This window comes from Lampetra planeri, chromosome 27 (genome assembly GCF_965212315.1).
Source record: "Lampetra planeri chromosome 27, kcLamPlan1.2.h2, whole genome shotgun sequence".
Classification (NCBI taxonomy): Eukaryota; Metazoa; Chordata; class Hyperoartia; order Petromyzontiformes; family Petromyzontidae; genus Lampetra; species Lampetra planeri.
In genome coordinates, this window is record NC_136133.1 from 4905591 (window position 1) to 4920391 (window position 14801).

The window sequence follows — 14801 nt, forward strand, 5'->3', positions numbered from 1 at the left end:
GGAGTGTGTGTGTACGTGTGGGGGAGTGTGTGTGTACGTGTGTGGGAGTGTGTGTGTACGTGTGGGAGTGTGTGTGTAGGCGAGGGAGTGTGTGTGCACGTGTGAGGGAGTGTGTGTGTACGTGTGGGAGTGTGCGTGTGTGTGTACGCGTGGGAGTGTGCGTGTGTGTGTACGCGTGGGAGTGTGTTTGTGTACGTGTGGGAGTGTGTGTACGTGTGGGAGTGTGTTTGTGTACGTGTGGGAGTGTGTGTACGTGTGGAAGTGTGTGTGTGTGTACGTATGGGAGTGTGTGTGCGTACGTGTGGGAGTGTGTGTGTGTACGTGTGGGAGTGTGTGTGTGTACATATGGGAGTGTGTGTGCGTACGTGTGGGAGTGTGTGTGTGTGTACGTGTGGGAGTGTGTGTGTGTACGTATGGGAGTGTGTGTGCGTACGTGTGGGAGAGTGTGTGTGTGTACGTGTGGGAGTGTGTGTGTGTACGTGTGGGAGTGTGTGTGTGTACGTGTGGGAGTGTGTGTGCGTACGTGTGGGAGAGTGTGTGTAACGATTAGCGCGCTGCGCTACGAACCCGGCGACCCGAGTTCGATTCTCGCTCACGGTCAAAACCGGTCACGATTATCTGAACCGGTACATGGGCCACCCTTAGGTCGACTCAGCCTCAAATGAGCACCTGGTGCGGTGTGTAAACATTGCCACCAGGGAGACAAAGGCGGTCTGGCGTGGTGCTGGCCACCGACCCCCTCGTGTACCGTTCGGGCCTTCATAGGTGCTCCCTAACAGCACTTGACCCTGTTACAGGCTATTACGGGGGATCTTTGTGTGTGTGTGTACATTTGTGTGTGTACGTGTGTGTGTAGGGGTGTGTGTGCATGTGTACGTGTGAGTGTGTGTATGTATGTGTTTATGGGATTGTCTTTGTGCGTGTGTACGTGTGAGTGTGTGTGTGTGGGAGTGTGTGGCCTCAACGTGCACGTAGCCTGGCACAAGCGTCGTGGTGACGTCACCGCCACTTAGTGGCGAATAGCGGTTGTTGTGTGGGAGTGTATATGTGGGCGTGTGTGTGTGTGTACGTGTGAGAGTTGTGTGTATGTTGAGTGTGTATGTACGTGTGGGAGTGTGTATGTACGTGTGAGAGAGTGTGTGCGTATGTGGGAGTGTGTGTTGGTGTGTGTGTGTGGGAGTGTGTGTGTACTTGTGAGAGTGAGTGTGTGTGTATGTGTTTACGTGGGAATGTGTGTGTACGTGTGAGAGTGTGTGTGTGTATGTGGGAGTGTGTGTGTGTGGGGGGGAGTGTGTGCGTGTGAGATAGTGTGTGTTTGTGGGAGTGTGTGTGTACGTGTGAGTGTGTGTGGGAGTGAGTGTGTGTGTGTTTACGTGGGAGTGTGTGTGTGTACGTGTGAGAGAGTGTGTGTGTATATGGGAGTGTGGGAGTGTGTGTGGGTGTGTGTACGTGTGGGAGTGTGTGTGGGAGTGTGTGTTTACGTGTGGGAGTGTGTGTGTATGTGGGTGTGTGTGTAGGTGGGAGTGTGTGTGTGTATGTGGGTGTGTGTGTAGGTGGGAGTGTGTATGTGGGTGTGTGTGTAGGTGGGAGTGTGTGTGTACGTGTGGGCGTTCTATGCCTAAACTTACCCCCACTGCACAGTATGCGCACTCGCCAGAACATCCTCGCTTCTAACGTCCCCTGAACCCCCAATCCCTCTGCCCACACACACACACGCGCGCGCGCGCGTTGATATATAATAATAATAATATATAAAATAAATATAACATATATTCATGCGTGGAAGAGAGATAAATTATCGTTGCACATACAGCTGCTTTTGAGAGTTGCCCTCCTGTGTTTTCTTTCGTTCTGCGGTACACCATGTGTATTTATTTTTGTATTCAATTCGCGAATGGTGTTATCTGGTATCCGTTTTAACCCTCCGCTGTCAAATTAAGCGTTTAGGATGGTCGTGCATTAGCCGATGTCCGCGAAACGCCGGTGCGCACATGGATACATCCGTGTAGAGAGAGAAACACAGAGAGAGAGAGAGGAGAGCGGCATCATTGCTGGTCCATTCAGCAGCACATCTGAAGGAGGAGGAGGAGGTGGTGGTGGAGCAAGAGGTAAGCCAAAGGCATCGGTGCAAACCGTTGCTGCACGCTGCCGATGCTCACGCCAATAAGGCGCGAATGCGTTTTGGTCTCTCTCGCTCTCGCTTGCTGCTCGGCCGCTGCCGATTGTGCAAAGCGATCGCCTTCTGGGGGCTAAAGCCGTCGACCGAAGACGGTCGTGGCCACCGGCGTTGCGCGCGCTTTCTGCGGCCGTCTGGAATGTCGCCTCTTCCTTGCGAGAGAGTACGAAGCCGCTGGTGCGATGCAATTTTTTTTTGCTAATCATCTAGATTTCATTGAAAACTAATTTCTCTACAACTGCTTTTTTTTCGTGTGTGTGTGTGTGTGCGTGCTTCGTTTGTCCTAATATGCCCCCAACTCCCGCATGGTACTGTTGGCTGCGTACGGTGCGAAAGAAGTTCAACGTACAACCGCGCGACGGCATGTGCGTCTCCCGCATCGAAGCGACGTACACGCGAACAGCAAATTTTTGCGGACAAGATGTGTCGTAGACTTAACGCTGCGTAATTAATCACACGCCGTGCACCGATCGTTCGAAACGTGGCACTGGGTTTGCCGTTCGTCTTGATCTGCGCTGCGATGACGGTGATGTTGTTGTTGTGCATTGCAATTACTCCCGTTGCATCTGGTGAAATGTGATGATGACGGAGCTGCTGCTGCTGGTGGTGGTGACGATGATGATTGGCGTTACGCGCATTTCAATGTCGCGATGCACTTAGCCTACGCTGCGTACGTTGCGAAAGAAGTTATAAATACATACGGCACTTGCGTGCGAGGGATAGGGGGGGGGGTTAGGGCAGTCGGGCGAAACGTCGGGCGAGAAGTCGATGTTCGGCTTGTGGAATGCCCTCATCTGCCCGTACGCAACAGCGTTGTGGATGAATGGGTTGGTGGGGCAAAGTGTGTGGGGTGTGTGGTGCACATTGTTTTTTTTGCAAGCCCCGTCTGATGTGTGTGGGTTGTAAGCCAACTCCGCTCACAGTATCCAGGATGGTCCTCTGCCCCCCCCCCCTTTACACTGGGAGCCCTGGCACCAACAGCGGCCTTTAACTTCGTCACGCAAAAGCATCGTTCTGAAACGAGGACAAACATCCCACGGTTCGTAGTCAAAAAGCTTTTCCGCGAGTCAAGGTTAACGGAGCGTCTGCGGTGTCGTCAACGGTGGTCGTGGAGGCGTTAGTGAGACTTATCATACAGTAGCTTGCAGAGCTGTAGGAATTATCATACGTTATAATATACAGTTTTACAAAGTGTGTTGTGGCTGTGATCATCACGCAAACGTTGTATATTTCATACGGGCAAAGGATTTTGATATGCAATACTTTCCAAAGTGGAATCACAGCCACGGTTATTGCGAGATATTTGAACATGGGAAATTATAATGCTCCCACACTTTCATGTTTCACGTTTAATTATTAAAGCGTGGAGGATATGTCTACTGGATATTGGCTTATACTACATGCAGTATGTCTATATAGCTACTGTATTATCTCTCTCGACAAATATATATATTTTATATATACACGTGTATAGCATGTATACCGTGATATGGAGTGGTGGCGAAGTGATCAGCGCCAAGTCCGATCCCAAACCAGGGCTAACATCAGCTGCGAGTGATATCTGAAAAAGTCCTGACCCCCTCCCACCCCACCGCTAACCCGCACTGACCGGCGTGGTGAAGTATGGCCAAACACGCCGAGTCATTCATTCAGCGGTAGCATGTCAACGGCGCTGTCAAGGGGCAGCCCCTTGAACCTTCTCCATCGGCTCCCCCCCCCCCCGACCTCCCGTGCCAATCATCACCGCACCTCACCACCTGTAGGTCACACTCACCAACTCACCAACTCACCTCTCGTCTGATCCTCTCGCCCGGTGCTCTTCACTCGCCTGACACCACTCACCGCTCACTTTACCTTGCACGTGGCAGTCGCCATTTTTTTTTGTTTTGCGGACGCACGCCACGCCCTCACTCTCACCGGACAATAGTCGCCGCTCACCACTCACAGCAGACGCCAGTCTTGCTTGCATGGGACTGACGCCGCACCTGACACACCGTTCACACCACCGTCCCCAATTCTTCAGACACTCACCGACAAAAACAAAGGTCCCCCCGTATAGCCAGACTGTTGGGGCAAGTGCTGTGAGCGAGCAGCACCTACGAAGGCCGGCACTGCACACGATGGGGGGCGGGTGGCCAACGCCACGCCCGGCCGCCTTTGTCTCCCCAGTGGTGATGTTTACACACCACGCCCGGGTACTCATTTTTGGCCGAGTCGCGACATAGGGGATGGCCCAGAACCGAGTTTGTAGCGCAGGCGCGCTAACCGCTGCACCACCGCTCCCGACCTACAACTCACCCACTCACTCGCCCACCCAGCCACGTGACAACGTGAGGCGTCCGTACGCCACCCACCCAGCACGCCACAGCGGGGGCGAGTGGGCACGGTGTGAGTGTCGCGATGAGACCAGCAGGGGGCGAGTCGCTCATTGCGCGAAGCGGACCGGTCAAACGGGGTTCTTTGACCTACTGTCAGTGGCAAAACCAAAATTATAATAATAATAAGTGTGAAAAAATCTAATTCTTTCAAACAAAAATAACATCGATATTTCATGAGGCCGCAACGTTCGTGGTGAACACGAGAGTACGACCCTCAATGCATACTCGTCACGATGCCAGCTCTTTAAAGAGCCGCGGGTTGTCTGGAGTAGGTCAACGCGATTCGAGCCACGGTCCCCACCATTGGCCAGGTTGTTGGGGTCGGTCCATGAGGAGATGGCCAATTGCCAAGGGGACGGACGGTCAGATGAACGAACAAGATGACTGTATATAGCAGAGAAAAAAAACCTGATTATTTGGTAATGCTGCTGCTGCGTGAGGCAATGGTGCACAAGCACAAATAATACAACCCCAAAACAATTCGTCAATAACACTGTGGCCTTAAAAGGAGACATATAAAATCGGCGACGTTTTGGGTAATGGCCCTGCCTAGGTCACAACATAAATATGTTTTTTTTTTAAACGATAGATGTTTTCCCTTTGAAATCAGTGTTCTTGACGAATTAAAAAAAAATATATGCGCATACTATAGGGCAGCCCTTTCCATCGACGTCGTGAATTTTTACCACCAGCCTCACCCTCCGATACAATGGGTCCACTTGATGCCGTGGCGACTTTACCTCCTGCTTATTTTTTCGGGCCGAATTCCCTCTGCCATCAGCCACACGTATCCTCCCCATCAGCGTTCTTCCTCGCTTTGTTTTCCTTTCCCGTAGGTGGCTGGAATCTAACGGGTAGTGGGCCACAAAATAGCGCCAAGTCCAGCAATCGTGTCACGTGTCTAACGGCAACATTGTTCCTCGGCCCCAAAGTGCCACTGCGGCAGAGGTCGCAACCGGGTACCTTACCCGATACCCAGCTACCCGTACCCGGGTACGGGTACCCGTTTGCGACCCTGGTGCGACAGGGTACGGGTAGGCCGTGAGTTACTGGTGAGTAACCGTTTGTCACTCATTTCCCAACGTCTTGTCTCTTCTCACAATTCAAGTTCCTAGAATCAACCCACCCGCACCTGCAACATGGCTTCATCCCAGAGGTCGCAATCAGGTACCCGATACCCGTACCCTACCCGTACCCGGCTGGGTACGGGTAGGGTATGGGTACGGCCGGGTACGGGTACCCGTTTGCGACCCTGGTGCGGCCGGGTACGGGTAAGGAATCAAAACGCGTTTTCAACTTCTGCACTGCGGTCACCAATCACAAACCTTGGACGACGCAATTACACCACTGCCCGCTTTCGCTGGCAGCATTGACATTGTCATCACGTGACATTTTATAGAGGGACTACTTTCTGTTGGTGTTGTCTTGGTGTGGTCTGAGACTGTTTTTTTGTTTTTGCTGCCTTACCCAATCTTGATGAATCGGATTTATATCTTGTGTTGACGGAAGCTTGTGTTGCCTCCGAAACGTCGTGATTTTTATTTTATTTTTATTTTACTTTTATTAACTTTAATTTAAATTTTTTACCTACGTGACTTTACCGAAAAAACCTAAGAATATGAATCCTTGCAGTCACGAAAGCTTCAAATCTAGAACGGATTTATATCATTAATGCATATTACAGTATAAATGAAATGCCTTATTTAAAACTACAGTATATCCCCCCCCCCCGTTATGGCAAATTAGCACGTGCAGCAGGAATAATCCTTATCAATAAAAGTGCCATAAGCCACCAACGCCTTCATGGAACATATAATACATCTGTCACTGCGGTAAATTAATTAAAAGACCTGATGTGATGGACGGTTCGCGTGAGGTCACACAGAGCCTGGCGGGTGTGGATTTGTGCCTTCAGTGTCATCACACAATGTCGAACTGTGGAACATATGAGCTGGCAGTGTTGGGTGATATACTAATTTATATTATACTTTTTATTTCGTTGACTAGCTCTTTTTTCAGAATCAACCTGGCGATCACCAATTCATAGCCCGATGAACTGGGTTATCGTCGTGTGGACATTTATAGCAGGCAGATACTCTAAACGCACGTTTTTTGTTCTAAATGTGGAGGGGAAAACCGGAGGACCCGGAGAAAAATCCACGCGACGACGGGGAGAGAGACACGCACGCTTCAAATATACAGCAGCAGGCGTCAGCGTCAGGATCGAACTGATGTCCTCCTGTATACCAGGCGATGGAGTTAACATCTCCTAGCCACAGTGGTGGTGATGGTGAGAGAGAGACACGCAAACTCCAAATATACAGCAGCCGGCGTCAGCGTCAGGATCGAACTGACTGCCTCTTGTATACCAGGCGAGGGAGTTAACATCTCTTCACCGTGACTTATACAGCGTGGCCTAAAAGTCAGGTCACATTGGGTTTCATATTCTTGGTTCTTCCGGTAAAGTCACGTAAAAGGAAAACAATTAAATAATTAAAATATTAAACAATAACATTCTCACGACGTTTCGTTTGCAACACAAGCAATTATCATCAGGTGTGAAATCCACAGCAAGAAAAGAACCAAGAATATGAATCCCTGCAGTCACGAAAGCTTTAAATCAAAACACATAGGGTTATTTACTTTATTTTAACACTGGCATTAAAACATGTTTTTTTTATTGTTTATGCTTTAAATTAATAGAGTATCTGTGATCGTTGTTTGTATTAGAAAGGCTGGCTTCGTATCGTGCGAAAGAAGTTCACCATACGTACATACATCATATCATTTTTGTCTTCTTGTGGGAGTGTCACTGTGAATCCGTCACTTAAAAAACTCGACCAAGAAGAACCCTGAATTCATGAACAGAAAAAAGTCGTAAATTACTTTCAAAAGATAATTCATGCATCATGCATTCATGCTCATAGAAGTCAAATTTGAACATTTGTTAAAATAAATTAAAGAACCTCTGTAATTTGTCAACATAAACATAGTAACCCTATGTGTCCTGGCTTTCGGGCCACCCTGTATATAAGAAGCCATGTTACGTAAATTGCTTAATTAGTTTTGTTTTACAATACCGCACCATATATTTTACTCCGAAATAATACCACGTCAAATAGTAACTAAGTCATGTAACCAGATAGTTTTTTTAGTTTTCTAAATTGTATGCCAACGTTGGTTGCTTGAGCTTGAGGCAACGTTGGGTCAACGTCAACCAACGTTGGGTTAACGTTGGTTGATTGAGGTTGAGGCAACGTTGGGTCAACGTCAACCAAGGTTGACTCAACTTTTCCATGCTTTTCTGGGAGCTTACTTATTCACTTAAATTGCATCTGTCAAACTGTTGAGCAGTGGCTTCCGTTAATTGCCTAATGGATGTCCCCCTAACATCCTTGTAAGAGGTCATTTCAGAAATTAAGCCTCTGACAATATTCCAAAATCCAGACGTTTTGCCTTCTTAGCATTCCTCCGCCAACCTTCCTCCTTCCTTGCGCACGTACGGTACCGTGCGTAGCCAACCGGTGCGGGGGGAAACACAACAAACTAAAAACACGAAAATAAATCCGTTCTCAATCTAGATGACGATTTAAAAGTGCAATGGCTCCCAGCCGGCTTGCCGAATGTCGGGAGAAAGAGCAGTTCCGGACGGCCGCGCATCTGAAAGCGCGCGACGCAGTGAACGCCGCCGTCTTTGTTTCGACCGCTCGCCAAAAGCTGCCGCCGCCGCCGCTGCGAAGATGACCCCGAGTCACCACGATGATTGTAGACCGACCCACCTCCCATCACTTCCCTCGTTATTCTTTGGCCCTACCCCCCCAACCCAACTTAATTTATCTCCTTTCGACCCCACACCGACTCATCGACACTTCCCGACGGCTCGGTGATCTCTCTTCAACCCCCCCCACCCATCCAGTGCCGGATGAAGCAAGTGCGGGGCCTGTAGCATATGTTATAAAGGGGCCATAAAAAAAAAACGTAAATAGTAAAACACTATTTTTTTACGTGCATAGTAAAGTGATTGCATTTTTTCAATTGCTATACAGCCAGATAATACGACAAATCGCTAACCTTAAACACGCAGTCGTTCATAAAAGTTGAAGGCGGTATAGTACTATAGTAATAGAGCAAGTGCAGCATCACTGAACCGGAATTGATAGCTTGAAAATATTTAGCGCGGGGACCTTGAAGGTTCGGGGCCCGTAATATATGTAGCTACTTGTGCTCCTAGGATAATCCGGCACTGCCCCCCCTCCACCTCCCCCCCATCTTCTCGACGTCCACGACCTGTGCTGAATAGGCGCGATAGAGTTACGCCGAGCCAACCGAGAGGGGCGGGTCTAGAACCTTCCCAAGTGGGGCCGGCGCGGAGCGGGCGGGCGGTTTGGTGATCCTCCCGTGGGTTTCTCATCTTTAACACCATATTTATGAAGGTCTCATCAGCAGTAAAAAAATAATAATTTCTGGACGAATCTGGCTTTTCCTCCACACCCCTCATCCCCACCACCATGGTAACATAATTCTAAACTTCTCATAAATTAGTAGCTAAATAAAAAAAAACATGAGAATTGTTTTTTTACCCTTTTTATCTGGCAACAAAACTGACATTTTTTTTTACAAGGAGTCATGGTTGCATTGATCACAATACCTGCAGTCGGAATGTAAACAAAAAACATAACTCTGATAATGTATGCACTGTCCTTGAAGTTGATTGGTCCACACAAATGAGGTTCCAATGGTGTAAATGCTTACCCCGAGCTCTCATACTCTGATGGTGCATTGTCTTTGAGTTGTGCGCCTTTTGGCGTCATCTGGTCCAACACCATGTGAGACTAGGCTCTAAGAAAAGCTGTCTCGGGTGTGGACCAATCAACTTCAAGGACAGTGCATCCTTTATCAGAGTTGTGTTTTTTGTTTGCATTCCGACTGCAGGTATTGTGGTCAATGCAAACATGACTCCTTGTAAAAAAAGGTGTCAGTTTTGTTGCCAGATAAAAAGGGTAAAAAACCAAATAGCATTTTTTGCTACTGGCAAAGGAGGTTCCATTGGTGTGAAAAAAAATATGGATCTGAATCCTGCATTTATGTAGCCATTCATATTTGCTTTGTTGCGAAAATGGGTTGGTGAAGCTGCTGCACCTGGGCGCACGCACTCTCATAACAATGAAGAGTGACGCTACGGATAATTATCACATCACATCTATATAGACGTAAATTTTTAAATATATATCAATATATTATTTATATATATATCATGCACCTGTGTTGCATGTTAAATCATTTGTTAGTAAAATAGATTTGCAAAGCTACAAAGGGGAATGGTGTGTGCCTCTCGGCTACAAACATTATTAACCACGACGTTATCAATTTTTCATAGCATAGATTTATTTAAATCTATACATATATGAAAGGGAAATTTGTGAATATGTGTGTCTGTTCAAAATGTTTAGCATACTTCCCGACATGCAACAAACTTGCAAATTTGGCATGTGGGTACTTTCCAGACTGTACACCATGCAAACATGATAAATATAGACTTTTGTATTTTTTTTGGGGGTGGGGGGCGCAATAATGGATATATTTTGCACGGCAAGTGAGCTGTGACGCCACATCTCTGTCATGTCACCCGCATGCGGAAGGGTCACGCAGTGTGCCTGCTCACGTCACCCCCCCCCAACCCTCCGCAAGTAACGTGCCATACAAATGAGTTGCAGGTCTAAGGCGTTCTTGGCGCAGCATTGGTTTATTAGAGTCATTTACTGCCGTACGCACCCTGAAAGTTGTGTGTGTCTGCAGCAAGCGCGTGTATGTGTACCTATGGACGCGCGCACGTGTGTGGGGGGAGCGGTAGTGCAGTGGTTAGCGCGCTGCGCTACGAACCCGGCGACCCGAGTTCGATTCCCGCATCACGGCCACCACCGGTAACGATTATTTGAACCGGTCCTGGGCTTCCCCTAGGTCGACTCAGCCTCAAACGAAGAACTCGTGTGGTGTGTGAACATCGCCACTGGGGAAACAAAGGCGGCCGGGCGTGGTGAATCCAAGTCCCGGGCAAAGCCGGGTAGAAAAGTTAGTCTATTATGTAAAGGACATTTACACGAGTATAATATTGCACAATTCAATTATAATTGGTTTTATTACCCTTCTATCCGGCAACAAAACTGACAGTGCATACATTATCAGAGTTATGTTTTTGTTTGCATTATGACTGCAGGTATTGTGGTCTATGTAAACATGATTCCTTGTAAAAAAAAGTTGTCAGTTTTGTTGCCAGATAGAAGGGTAAAAAAAACAATTATCAATTCAATGATGTTTCGTAAAAAAAAATTTGCATGATTATTTATCATCATCATCATCATTATTATTACCACCATCCCCTCTATTGATTATCATCTTGAAATCCACGCTGACATCTCCACGGAGTATGAAGTGATTATAAAGTGAAGTTCCCGCTTGCAAGAGAGGAGAAAGGTTTTCAGTCCGTGAACTCCGCGGACAGCGACAATTCCATCAAGGGAAACGTGAAAAAAAACGATCTCACTGGCCGTGGGTATGAACGTAAAGCTACAACTTTTAAACGCAACGTAAACAAAAGGAACATTATTCTCCACGAGTATATGTTTTTTATGGACAAAACTAATCAGGCGCACGAGCACAGAGGAATATGAAAGGGGGTTGACGCCGGCACAAATCCACACATTACGGATTTACGGTGCAATGGGAGACCCGTCTCTTACACCGCGTGTTTTAATAAACTCTACAGCCCTTTGTGTCTCCCTAAGCTCTGACACCCCTGTAGTAGAAGAAGAGAAAAAGGGAGGTGGGAGGGTAGTGCCTAAATGCCCAAATGTAAACGCACGCATTTCTTGCTGCCGTTGTTCAACTCACAAAAATTAATACAAAACTCGTCTTTTTCTCTCTCGCTGATCCCACGTTTACCTCAACCGAGTAACCAACGAATCTGAAATGTGCAGCTGCCGTTTCACTGCGAGCTTTAGATCTCATCGGATCCCTCCAGGATTGAATAAATATTCGGATAATGTCGACTTCCGTCCACTTCTCCACCCCCGCTCCATCACACGCGCTCCGAGTGGTTTCTTCCGAGAGCTCTGTCCGTCGTTCTGTCACCCCCCTCTCCTCCTCCTCCTCTCCCCCCACCACCAAATACCACGCGCTGCGAAGCCGCTTCGCTGTAAGCGCGGCTCTTTGAGAGACCTCGATGTGCGAGCGAGCGAGCGAGCTAGCTAAGCTCACCGGCTAGCTACCGGTGACTGTCGGTGGGTGCCCACATCGGCGGCTGTCGGACGCCGTTGCGCCCGGCTTGACGGAGCAGCTTGTGGAGAGCGTTGGTCTTCAATGCGCCAAAGGTGGGATGGGAGTGGTGGGTTCGTGGTGGTGGTGGGGGTTGGATGCGCGCTCGCATGCTCACAGCGGAGTAGCGTTACGCGTGGTGCACCAGGGCAACGTGAAGCCACACAAATGACATTGTCAGTTTGACACGGAGGCTGGAGAAATCCTCCCCTTTCGGTACCTGTTTTTGGAGGATTTATCCACAAGTCTGGCTGTCGCCTGATGATGCCGGTTGTAATTTACTGGCCAAACGCCACGGTACACGAATTGTAAATGGTGTGGTGGGTTTACTCTCCAACACACAACCCGGTGTGCTGTACTAGTAACGAATTGGCACGCTTTGTTTTACGTGACAAATCTTACTAATTGGCTGTGTCGGATGGTGGCGGGTTTAACGACGCATTTATATTTACGCGATCTAACTTAAACATACGTCTATTGTGAATGGCATTGTCTTCAGATTCACGAGACAGAGAGCAAGAGAGAGAGAGACCTGTGTTAATGCAATACGTGGTCACAGAGCCAGACGACTATAAGTGTGTTGTTCTCAATGAGATATCGTACTTGACCGAGCGAACGCCATTCAGATGTTGTAGATTACGTATCGTTGCTGAGAAGTGCCTAATGTAGAACTTTCTAACCTGGTGACGAGCCCATTGAGGCCATCACTGCGGCAGTGGTCACGGCATCTGTCCCTTAGCGCGACGGAGAGCCGATTACGAGTCACCATCTCGTCCGATCGGTGTGCATGGAAAGGAAGAGAAATCGAGCCGGTGGAGGTGTCGTGTCGTCTATTTGCAATTGCCGCGCTTTGTGCAAAACCACTTGTCGCGAGCCATTGTGTTTGGAGTACGTATTGCACTGCGAACTTCTTTCGCACCGTACGTATCCAACGGTGCTCATTGCCCTGTAATGACGCGTGTCGTCGACGTCGTATAGCTTTCCCCGGTGAGGTCTGGTCGAGCCACGGTGACGACGGGGCAGTTGTTTTCTTCTTCTTCTGCGGAGTAAGCTGTGGTTGGATTTTGAGTACCGTACGTAATATTTCACGTGGGCCCCACGCTGGCGAGATATTAACTACCTCGCCCGGTATACAGGAGGTCATGAGTTCGATCCCGACCACTGACGCCTGCTGCTGTATATATTTCGAGTTTATATGTTTCTCCCCGTGGTCGCGTTGATTCTTCTCCGGGTCCTCCGTTTTCTTTTTCTCTCTCTACACATTTAGAAACGACACGCGCTTAGAGTATTTGGCTACTGCTCTAAATGTCCACGTGACAAGCCACTTCGTTGAGCTATCGCTTGTGGCCAGGTCGCTTCTGAAAAAAGCGATGTAGCGCAGTTGGCCTTACCTGGTAAAATACAAATGTTTTTTTATATCTATAAAAATTGTGATCATAGTAACGATGCTTATGTGAAGCAGATGCTGCTGCGAGAGATTCTAGTGGCGGTGAGGATGTCGATACAGATACACTACTGGTTTGTCGCGTAAGTACGTGGAGCATCCTTCGCATCGTACGTGGACGACCGTGCCGATCGGAGGTGCGAAATATTCGGCGATGTCTTCTTCGCGACGAGTTGTGGAAGCGAGTGGCAGAAGCGACGGACACCCTTTTTGAAGTCTCCCGCGAGGGGAATTAAACTCGCGCGCGGCTCGATGAGCGAAGTCGAAGTAATGCTCCGAGCCATATATTTGTTTTTTTTTTGTTCCAAAGGAGTGCGGTGCAGGATATGTAAGAGGGTGGCCCACAAAATTGAGGACACGCAACGACGTTATTGCATTCATTTTTAACGCTGCCATATTTTTTGTTTCTTTTTTTATTGTTTAAGTTAATGTTTTATCGGCGGTCGTTATTCGCGTAGTATCTTTATTCCTCCCGTGGGGAGATCACCTCCAATTCGTCGTTTACAAAACTCGACCGAGAAGGCCGAATTAATTGAGACAATTAAACATTCATTAATGAATGTTCAAAGATCACGTCTGTAATCTAAAAAAAGGCCTACATTAATTTCAAAAGATAATTGATGCATCATACGTTCATTTTCACGGAGGTCAGCAAAATAACCCCTTGGGATTTGTTGAAAATAATATCATAACCCTTCTGTGTCCTGAATTTTGGGCCACCTTGTGTATAAATAGACAGTGGAAAATCTACGATTGGGCAATTTGCACTTCAGACCCTTGGAGTGTGCGCGTGATGGAGGCCAATTACTTGATCTAGGGCATTGCTGCAACAATCAGCCGTTTGTTTGTATCGAGACTGGTGGCTAAGAGATGTTAACTCCCTCGCCTGGTATGCAGGAGATCGTGGGTTCGATCCCGATCCTGACGCCTGCTGTATATTTGGAGTTTGCGTGTCTCTCTCTCTCATCATCATCACGGTGGCTAAGAGATGTTAACTCCCTCGCCTGGTATGCAGGAGATCGTGGGTTCGATCCCGATCCTGATGCCTGCTTTATATTTAGAGTTTGTGTGTGTCTCTCTCTCATCATCACCGTGGCTAAGAGAGTTTAACTCCCTCGCCCGGTATGCAGGAGATTATGGGTTCAATCCCGATCCTGACACCTGCTGTACATTTGTAGTTTGAGTGTCTCTCTCCCTCTGGTGGTCGTGTGGATTTTTCTCCGGGTCCTCCTGGTTTTTCCCCTCCACATTTAGAATGAACACGCGTTTACAGTATTTGGCTGCTATAAATGTCTCCGTGATCAGCTACTTCATGGAGCCATCATTTCTGAGAGGTAGGTCGCTTCTGAAAAAGAGCCGTATAGCTCAGTGGGCCTTACCTGGTAAGTAGAACCAATTGTTTAGTTAGTTAGTTTCAACCCGTGGTTTTGCATCGCCATACACGAAAGAGAGAGAGAGAGAATTGGAGTTTATTCCTGAGGGTCACAGCCAA